General features: G+C 54.9%; 2 non-coding genes across 2 annotated transcripts; both read right to left on the bottom strand.

Annotated features, from left to right (window-relative positions):
• Nucleotides 1–2,881: 2,881 nt before the first annotated feature.
• LOC126449100 (5.8S ribosomal RNA) lies at nt 2,882–3,036 on the bottom strand. The gene has a single exon (XR_007584329.1). It is a non-coding gene; the product is annotated as a 5.8S ribosomal RNA (ribosomal RNA).
• A 351-nt stretch (nt 3,037–3,387) lies between these two features.
• On the bottom strand, nt 3,388–5,296 carry LOC126449092 (small subunit ribosomal RNA). Its single transcript, XR_007584323.1, has one exon. It is a non-coding gene; the product is annotated as a small subunit ribosomal RNA (ribosomal RNA).
• Between the last annotated feature and the right edge of the window lie 4,675 nt (nt 5,297–9,971).

The raw sequence follows: 9,971 nt of genomic DNA, 5'->3' as shown, positions 1-9,971 counted from the left end.
GAAGAGAATCCGCGCACCCGCGCGCCCCCGGAGGAGCACGCTAAGGCGGACGCGGCCTCGCAGCAAGGAAGATCCGTGGGAGGCCAAGGCACGGGACCGAGCTCGGATCCTGCACGCAGGTTGAAGCACCGGGGCGCGAACGCCGCGCAGGCGCGCGCATCCTGCACCGCCGGCCAGCACGAGGCCGACCAACGGCGAGAGCAGACCACGCCCGCGCTAAACGCCCGCACTTACCGGCACCCCTACGGCACTCACCTCGCCCAGGCCCGGCACGTTAGCGCTGACCCACTTCCCGACCAAGCCCGACACGCCCCGATCCTCAGAGCCAATCCTTATCCCGAAGTTACGGATCCAATTTGCCGACTTCCCTTACCTACATTATTCTATCGACTAGAGGCTCTTCACCTTGGAGACCTGCTGCGGATATGGGTACGAACCGGCGCGACACCTCCACGTGGCCCTCTCCCGGATTTTCAAGGTCCGAGGGGAAGATCGGGACACCGCCGCAACTGCGGTGCTCTTCGCGTTCCAAACCCTATCTCCCTGCTAGAGGATTCCAGGGAACTCGAACGCTCATGCAGAAAAGAAAACTCTTCCCCGATCTCCCGACGGCGTCTCCGGGTCCTTTTGGGTTACCCCGACGAGCATCTCTAAAAGAGGGGCCCGACTTGTATCGGTTCCGCTGCCGGGTTCCGGAATAGGAACCGGATTCCCTTTCGCCCAACGGGGGCCAGCACAAAGTGCATCATGCTATGACGGCCCCCATCAACATCGGATTTCTCCTAGGGCTTAGGATCGACTGACTCGTGTGCAACGGCTGTTCACACGAAACCCTTCTCCGCGTCAGCCCTCCAGGGCCTCGCTGGAGTATTTGCTACTACCACCAAGATCTGCACCGACGGCGGCTCCAGGCAGGCTCACGCCCAGACCCTTCTGCGCCCACCGCCGCGACCCTCCTACTCGTCAGGGCTTCGCGGCCGGCCGCAAGGACCGGCCATGACTGCCAGACTGACGGCCGAGTATAGGCACGACGCTTCAGCGCCATCCATTTTCAGGGCTAGTTGCTTCGGCAGGTGAGTTGTTACACACTCCTTAGCGGATTCCGACTTCCATGGCCACCGTCCTGCTGTCTTAAGCAACCAACGCCTTTCATGGTTTCCCATGAGCGTCGATTCGGGCGCCTTAACTCGGCGTTTGGTTCATCCCACAGCGCCAGTTCTGCTTACCAAAAGTGGCCCACTTGGCACTCCGATCCGAGTCGTTTGCTCGCGGCTTCAGCATATCAAGCAAGCCGGAGATCTCACCCATTTAAAGTTTGAGAATAGGTTGAGGTCGTTTCGGCCCCAAGGCCTCTAATCATTCGCTTTACCGGATGAGACTCGTACGAGCACCAGCTATCCTGAGGGAAACTTCGGAGGGAACCAGCTACTAGATGGTTCGATTAGTCTTTCGCCCCTATACCCAGCTCCGACGATCGATTTGCACGTCAGAATCGCTACGGACCTCCATCAGGGTTTCCCCTGACTTCGTCCTGGCCAGGCATAGTTCACCATCTTTCGGGTCCCAACGTGTACGCTCTAGGTGCGCCTCACCTCGCAATGAGGACGAGACGCCCCGGGAGTGCGGAGGCCGCCGCCCCGTGAAGGGCGGGGAAGCCCCATCCTCCCTCGGCCCGCGCAAGGCGAGACCTTCACTTTCATTACGCCTTTAGGTTTCGTACAGCCCAATGACTCGCGCACATGTTAGACTCCTTGGTCCGTGTTTCAAGACGGGTCGTGAAATTGTCCAAAGCTGAAGCGCCGCTGACGGGAGCGATTATTCCGCCCGAGAGCATCCCGAGCCAACAGCGGCGCGGGTCCGGGGCCGGGCCAGGTAGGTCCGTCATCCGGGAAGAACCGCGCGCGCTTGCCGGGAGCCCGAGCGCCCAAAGGGGCGAATCGACTCCTCCAGATATACCGCCGGGCAGCCAGCCAGGACACCGGGGCTCTGCCCAACAGACGCGAACCGAGGCCCGCGGAAGGACAGGCTGCGCACCCGGGCCGTAGGCCGGCACCCAGCGGGTCGCGACGTCCTACTAGGGGAGAAGTGCGGCCCACCGCACACCGGAACGGCCCCACCCCGCGGCGAGTGGAAAGGCAACCGGACACGACCCCGCCGCGGATTGCTCCGCGCGGGCGGCCGGCCCCATCTGCCGAGGGCGGAGGCCAGTGGCCGGATGGGCGTGAATCTCACCCGTTCGACCTTTCGGACTTCTCACGTTTACCCCAGAACGGTTTCACGTACTTTTGAACTCTCTCTTCAAAGTTCTTTTCAACTTTCCCTCACGGTACTTGTTCGCTATCGGTCTCGTGGTCATATTTAGTCTCAGATGGAGTTTACCACCCACTTGGAGCTGCACTCTCAAGCAACCCGACTCGAAGGAGAGGTCCCGCCGACGCTCGCACCGGCCGCTACGGGCCTGGCACCCTCTACGGGCCGTGGCCTCATTCAAGTTGGACTTGGGCTCGGCGCGAGGCGTCGGGGTAGTGGACCCTCCCAAACACCACATGCCACGACAGGCGGCAGCCTGCGGGGTTCGGTGCTGGACTCTTCCCTGTTCGCTCGCCGCTACTGGGGGAATCCTTGTTAGTTTCTTTTCCTCCGCTTAGTAATATGCTTAAATTCAGCGGGTAGTCTCGCCTGCTCTGAGGTCGTTGTACGAGGTGTCGCACGCCACACCGCCAGCCGGCTGTGCACGCTACCGAGTAAGTACCGGTATGCGAACCGCCAGGCGACGGGCGCGCATCGCACGTTTAAGGAGACGCGGCCGGCCCCACAGGCGGCCACGACACTCCCAGGTCTGCGAAGCGGGGCAAACGCCGCGCGCTTCAGTATACGTAGCCGACCCTCAGCCAGACGTGGCCCGGGAACGGAATCCATGGACCGCAATGTGCGTTCGAAACGTCGATGTTCATGTGTCCTGCAGTTCACATGTCGACGCGCAATTTGCTGCGTTCTTCATCGACCCACGAGCCGAGTGATCCACCGTCCTGGGTGATCTTTTCGTAGTTTCCACTATCTCTTTCAAGACAGTTGCATAGGCGGGACTGAGGCGTGTGGCGGCCCCTGTTCCAGCGTTCAGTGTCCAACGGCCTCACGGCCGATGGGCGTCGTACGGCTCCACACCGGAGCGGACAGGCACTCGGGCGAAAGTCATTCAAAACCGGCGCCAGGCGCCAGGTGCCGCAGGCCAGCCGCTCCAGCGCTTCAGCGCTCGTACCACACAACATTGCCGTTAGTTTTGAGACGAACGCGTGGTTCCGCACGCGGCGCACAGCTACTGCGAGCCGTACAGGTAGCGTGTTGCGCGACACGACACGCACATCGAAAGACATGCAGTCTAGTCGGTAATGATCCTTCCGCAGGTTCACCTACGGAAACCTTGTTACGACTTTTACTTCCTCTAAATGATCAAGTTTGGTCATCTTTCCGGTAGCATCGGCAACGACAGAGTCAATGCCGCGTACCAGTCCGAAGACCTCACTAAATCATTCAATCGGTAGTAGCGACGGGCGGTGTGTACAAAGGGCAGGGACGTAATCAACGCGAGCTTATGACTCGCGCTTACTGGGAATTCCTCGTTCATGGGGAACAATTGCAAGCCCCAATCCCTAGCACGAAGGAGGTTCAGCGGGTTACCCCGACCTTTCGGCCTAGGAAGACACGCTGATTCCTTCAGTGTAGCGCGCGTGCGGCCCAGAACATCTAAGGGCATCACAGACCTGTTATTGCTCAATCTCGTGCGGCTAGAAGCCGCCTGTCCCTCTAAGAAGAAAAGTAATCGCTGACAGCACGAAGGATGTCACGCGACTAGTTAGCAGGCTAGAGTCTCGTTCGTTATCGGAATTAACCAGACAAATCGCTCCACCAACTAAGAACGGCCATGCACCACCACCCACCGAATCAAGAAAGAGCTATCAATCTGTCAATCCTTCCGGTGTCCGGGCCTGGTGAGGTTTCCCGTGTTGAGTCAAATTAAGCCGCAGGCTCCACTCCTGGTGGTGCCCTTCCGTCAATTCCTTTAAGTTTCAGCTTTGCAACCATACTTCCCCCGGAACCCAAAAGCTTTGGTTTCCCGGAGGCTGCCCGCCGAGTCATCGGAGGAACTGCGGCGGATCGCTGGCTGGCATCGTTTATGGTTAGAACTAGGGCGGTATCTGATCGCCTTCGAACCTCTAACTTTCGTTCTTGATTAATGAAAACATACTTGGCAAATGCTTTCGCTTCTGTTCGTCTTGCGACGATCCAAGAATTTCACCTCTAACGTCGCAATACGAATGCCCCCGCCTGTCCCTATTAATCATTACCTCGGGTTCCGAAAACCAACAAAATAGAACCGAGGTCCTATTCCATTATTCCATGCACACAGTATTCAGGCGGGCTTGCCTGCTTTAAGCACTCTAATTTGTTCAAAGTAAACGTGCCGGCCCACCGAGACACTCAATAAAGAGCACCCTGGTAGGATTTCAACGGGGTCCGCCTCGGGACGCACGAGCACGCACGAGGCGGTCGCACGCCTTCGGCTCGCCCCACCGGCAGGACGTCCCACGATACATGCCAGTTAAACACCGACGGGCGGTGAACCAACAGCGTGGGACACAAATCCAACTACGAGCTTTTTAACCGCAACAACTTTAATATACGCTATTGGAGCTGGAATTACCGCGGCTGCTGGCACCAGACTTGCCCTCCAATAGATACTCGTTAAAGGATTTAAAGTGTACTCATTCCGATTACGGGGCCTCGGATGAGTCCCGTATCGTTATTTTTCGTCACTACCTCCCCGTGCCGGGAGTGGGTAATTTGCGCGCCTGCTGCCTTCCTTGGATGTGGTAGCCGTTTCTCAGGCTCCCTCTCCGGAATCGAACCCTGATTCCCCGTTACCCGTTACAACCATGGTAGGCGCAGAACCTACCATCGACAGTTGATAAGGCAGACATTTGAAAGATGCGTCGCCGGTACGAGGACCGTGCGATCAGCCCTAAGTTATTCAGAGTCACCAAGGCAAACGGACCGGACGAGCCGACCGATTGGTTTTGATCTAATAAAAGCGTCCCTTCCATCTCTGGTCGGGACTCTGTTTGCATGTATTAGCTCTAGAATTACCACAGTTATCCAAGTAACGTGGGTACGATCTAAGGAACCATAACTGATTTAATGAGCCATTCGCGGTTTCACCTTAATGCGGCTTGTACTGAGACATGCATGGCTTAATCTTTGAGACAAGCATATGACTACTGGCAGGATCAACCAGGGAGCTGCGTCAACTAGAGCTGAGCAGCCGGCCGCCCGGGAGTGTGTCCCGGGGGCCCGCGCGAACACGCAAGCGTCCGCTCAATTATTCTGCAAACAGGAGGAGGCTGAGCTCCCCTGCACAACACACCTCGAAACCCTCTCAGGTCCCGGCGGCGCGCAGCGCCGTCCTAAGTACTTGGTCGGGTTCGAGAGAGGCGCAATCGCCCGGAGTTAGGCGAGTAGACGCTTTAGGTGCGACCACCCGTGCTCCCAACTGAGCTTGCCGCTGCCGACAGAGGCCCGGGAGCGTGCTGTCGTGGCATTGCCGGCGGGAGACAACACGCGCCACCTACGGTGACCGGCAGCTCCAACGCCAGCGCCACAGAAGGACAAAAGCCCTACTTGGGTGCCGAAGCGAACTCTCCCAGCACAGCGCACGCGCCAACACGTCCGCACAGCTGCGATACAAACCACCTGCGAGAACCGCTGGGGCGACCGAGCAGCAGACGGCGTCGCGGCGCCGAGCGCCGGGCGGCGGCGCATCCTCAGCGCACAAAGTCCTCAATCGGACCAGCACACTGCAGATGGCCACCGCGCTTCGCACCGGGCCCGCGAGGACCTACTTTGGCCGCAAGGCGCCGCGAGCAGGGGGCGCCGGCGCGCAGCTGCGCCGCCTGCCGCGTCCGTCGGCCGGCGCGCCTGCCACCGGCCGCCCCCACCAGCCGGCTGTAGCGCGTGCGCCCACGCACCGCGCTGCCAGCACGCCGGGCGGCCCCCCCTCACCGGCCGGGGACGGTCCCACCCAGCCACCGCCGCGTATCGCCTCACACCCAGATCCCCCTTTCACGTTCGTGGGCATGGTGGGTCCCCTTTCACGTTCGTGGGCATGGTGGGTATCCCTGAAACAACCGGTTAATAGCTCGACCGATCGTCGCCAACACTGATTCACCTCTAGCGAGAACAACCGCACCACAACGGGTTACCGGTTGTTCATTTGCGTAACGTCACCAGCAAACGTACACGTCCATCGCCATTTGCAACGAGTATTGCATGCCTGTGTCAGGTGTCACAACACACTACGTCTGCCCACATAGACGCAACAACATGTGCACGCCTAGAGAACACGTGGAAGGTAGACCCCGTACGTATGCGGTGTCCATTGCGCGAACGACTGTCAGCCCGCCTCTGCAGCATGTCGCAGATGTGGAACGCGGTGCAACATGCTATCACGGTGTGTGAGAAGAGACGACTACGTCCGAATACACGCTCCACTACATCAACAGACTGCTCATGCTGATCGCCATCCAGGGCGTCCGTTCCTCCCACACGTCTGTATGGCGTACCACACTGCAATCCAGCTCTTATAGGGAGACGACACGTAGCTGCGTGCACAATATTTGGACTGTATGGTCCGCCGTTGCTAGGCGCTGTCGTCATACGGTCACATGGGCCACGATGTATCATTCAGTACATACGGAGCAATGTGCAGTACAGTTTGTGGGTTTTGCGTACATCGGCGGACAGGTGACAGGCCGTACCACAACGTAGGCTGAGTACGTCGGCATGCGAAGGGCATTGAACATGCAAACTTCTCACCGACCAGCTTGCGAAGGCAGGGGGGAAGGGGGGGGGGCATGTACGTCCTGCTGCTATCCACACTACAGTGTATAGCAGGAGCATGTGGAAAGTCAGCAACACCTGCAAGGTGTTTAACATGACGCGATACACAGGGGACCGGGCAGTGCGAGTAGCGAACTATATTGCGAGGGTTGCGGTTAGGCAACACTACACTACTTTAACGGGTTGCATAACAATTACAGAGCAGGTTCAGCGACAACGTGCGTCAGGTTAAGGCGCAATATAGTTTAGGTTACGGCGCACTTTAGGTTAGGTTAAGGCACATTATAGGTTAGGTTAAGGCACAACATGGGTTACGTTAAGGCACAACATGGGTTACGTTAAGGCACAACATGGGTTAGGTTAAGGCACAACATGGGTTAGGTTAAGGCACAACATGGGTTAGGTTAAGGCACAACATGGGTTAGGTTAAGGCACAACATGGGTTAGGTTAAGGCACAACATGGGTTAGGTTAAGGCACAACATGGGTTAGGTTAAGGCACAACATGGGTTAGGTTAAGGCACAACATGGGTTAGGTTAAGGCACAACATGGGTTAGGTTAAGGCACAACATGGGTTAGGTTAAGGCACAACATGGGTTAGGTTAAGGCACAACATGGGTTAGGTTAAGGCACAACATGGGTTAGGTTAAGGCACAACATGGGTTAGGTTAAGGCACAACATGGGTTAGGTTAAGGCACAACATGGGTTAGGTTAAGGCACAACATGGGTTAGGTTAAGGCACAACATGGGTTAGGTTAAGGCACAACATGGGTTAGGTTAAGGCACAACATGGGTTAGGTTAAGGCACAACATGGGTTAGGTTAAGGCACAACATGGGTTAGGTTAAGGCACAACATGGGTTAGGTTAAGGCACAACATGGGTTAGGTTAAGGCACAACATGGGTTAGGTTAAGGCACAACATGGGTTAGGTTAAGGCACAACATGGGTTAGGTTAAGGCACAACATGGGTTAGGTTAAGGCACAACATGGGTTAGGTTAAGGCACAACATGGGTTAGGTTAAGGCACAACATGGGTTAGGTTAAGGCACAACATGGGTTAGGTTAAGGCACAACATGGGTTAGGTTAAGGCACAACATGGGTTAGGTTAAGGCACAACATGGGTTAGGTTAAGGCACAACATGGGTTAGGTTAAGGCACAACATGGGTTAGGTTAAGGCACACCATGGGTTAGGTTAAGGCACACCATGGGTTAGGTTAAGGCACACCATGGGTTAGGTTAAGGCACAACATGGGTTAGGTTAAGGCACAACATGGGTTAGGTTAAGGCACAACATGGGTTAGGTTAAGGCACAACATGGGTTAGGTTAAGGCACAACATGGGTTAGGTTAAGGCACAACGTAGGTTAGGTTAAGGCACAACGTGGGTTAGGTTAAGGCACAACGTGGGTTAGGTTAAGGCACAACGTGGGTTAGGTTAAGGCACAACGTGGGTTAGGTTAAGGCACAACTTGGGTTAGGTTAAGGCACAACATGGGTTAGGTTAAGGCACACCATGGGTTAGGTTAAGGCACAACATGGGTTAGGTTAAGGCACAACATGGGTTAGGTTAAGGCACAACATGGGTTAGGTTAAGGCACAACATGGGTTAGGTTAAGGCACAACATGGGTTAGGTTAAGGCACAACATGGGTTAGGTTAAGGCACAACATGGGTTAGGTTAAGGCACAACGTAGGTTAGGTTAAGGCACAACGTGGGTTAGGTTAAGGCACAACATGGGTTAGGTTAAGGCACAACATGGGTTAGGTTAAGGCACAACATGGGTTAGGTTAAGGCACAACATGGGTTAGGTTACGGCACAACATGGGTTACGTTACGGCACAACATGGGTTACGTTACGGCACAACATGGGTTACGTTACGGCACAACATGGGTTACGTTACGGCACAACATGGGTTACGTTACGGCACAACATGGGTTACGTTACGGCACAAATTAGGTTAGGTTACGGCACAAATTAGGTTAGGTTAAGGCACAAATTAGGTTAGGTTAAGGCACAAATTAGGTTAGGTTAAGGCACAAATTAGGTTAGGTTAAGGCACAAATTAGGTTAGGTTAAGGCACAAATTAGGTTAGGTTAAGGCACAAATTAGGTTAGGTTAAGGCACGATATAGGTTAGGTTAAGGCACGATATAGGTTAGGTTAAGGCACGATATAGGTTAGGTTAAGGCACGATATAGGTTAGGTTAAGGCACGATATAGGTTAGGTTAAGGCACGATATAGGTTAGGTTAAGGCACGATATAGGTTAGGTTAAGGCACGATATAGGTTAGGTTAAGGCACGATATAGGTTAGGTTAAGGTACGATATAGGTTAGGTTAAGGTACGATATAGGTTAGGTTAAGGTACGATATAGGTTAGGTTAAGGTACGATATAGGTTAGGTTAAGGTACGATATAGGTTAGGTTAAGGTACGATATAGGTTAGGTTAAGGTACGATATAGGTTAGGTTAAGGTACGATATAGGTTAGGTTAAGGTACGATATAGCGTAGGTTCAGATACACATTGTTGTAGGGAAAGGTGTATTGGGGGGGGGGGCGGCAGGTTCGTTGATAGTGATTATCGTAATTGGATGCCTGCGGTATTATCCGATTTGTCACGTCAGGATGCACTTTTGGCTCATGACAGGCGGCGCTCCGATTCCATGGTTGTGGCAGATCTGTGTCTTTCATTCCTGCCATTGTTTGTGTGCTGTGACAGGAGGCAGTATTGTGATGTTGGGTGCACCACTGTGTAGGACATGTGTGGGTGTTCGTGGCTTAGCTGAGCAATGTGCGGATGTCGGAAGGGTGGGATATTGTGTTTTCTGGGTGGACCTCCCGGTCTGGTAATGATAGTGTGGATTGTGTCATGTGGCGGAGAGGATGCACTGGATGTTCTTCCATGCTGGTGGTTAGATATTGTGTGTGATAAGAGAGTAGTGTGTGATAAGAGTGTCTGGCTGACGTGTGGTTCTCATTGTGTGCAGAGTCTTTCAGCATGTATAGGGACGGTTGTATATATTATCTGTATTCTGATGGCTCTGCATCTATTACTAATCAGTGCCGTGTATAC

The sequence above is a fragment of the Schistocerca serialis genome, unplaced genomic scaffold (assembly GCF_023864345.2).
Source record: "Schistocerca serialis cubense isolate TAMUIC-IGC-003099 unplaced genomic scaffold, iqSchSeri2.2 HiC_scaffold_648, whole genome shotgun sequence".
In the NCBI taxonomy this organism is placed as follows: domain Eukaryota; kingdom Metazoa; phylum Arthropoda; class Insecta; order Orthoptera; family Acrididae; genus Schistocerca; species Schistocerca serialis.
This window is presented reverse-complemented; position numbering and strand designations above follow the sequence as displayed.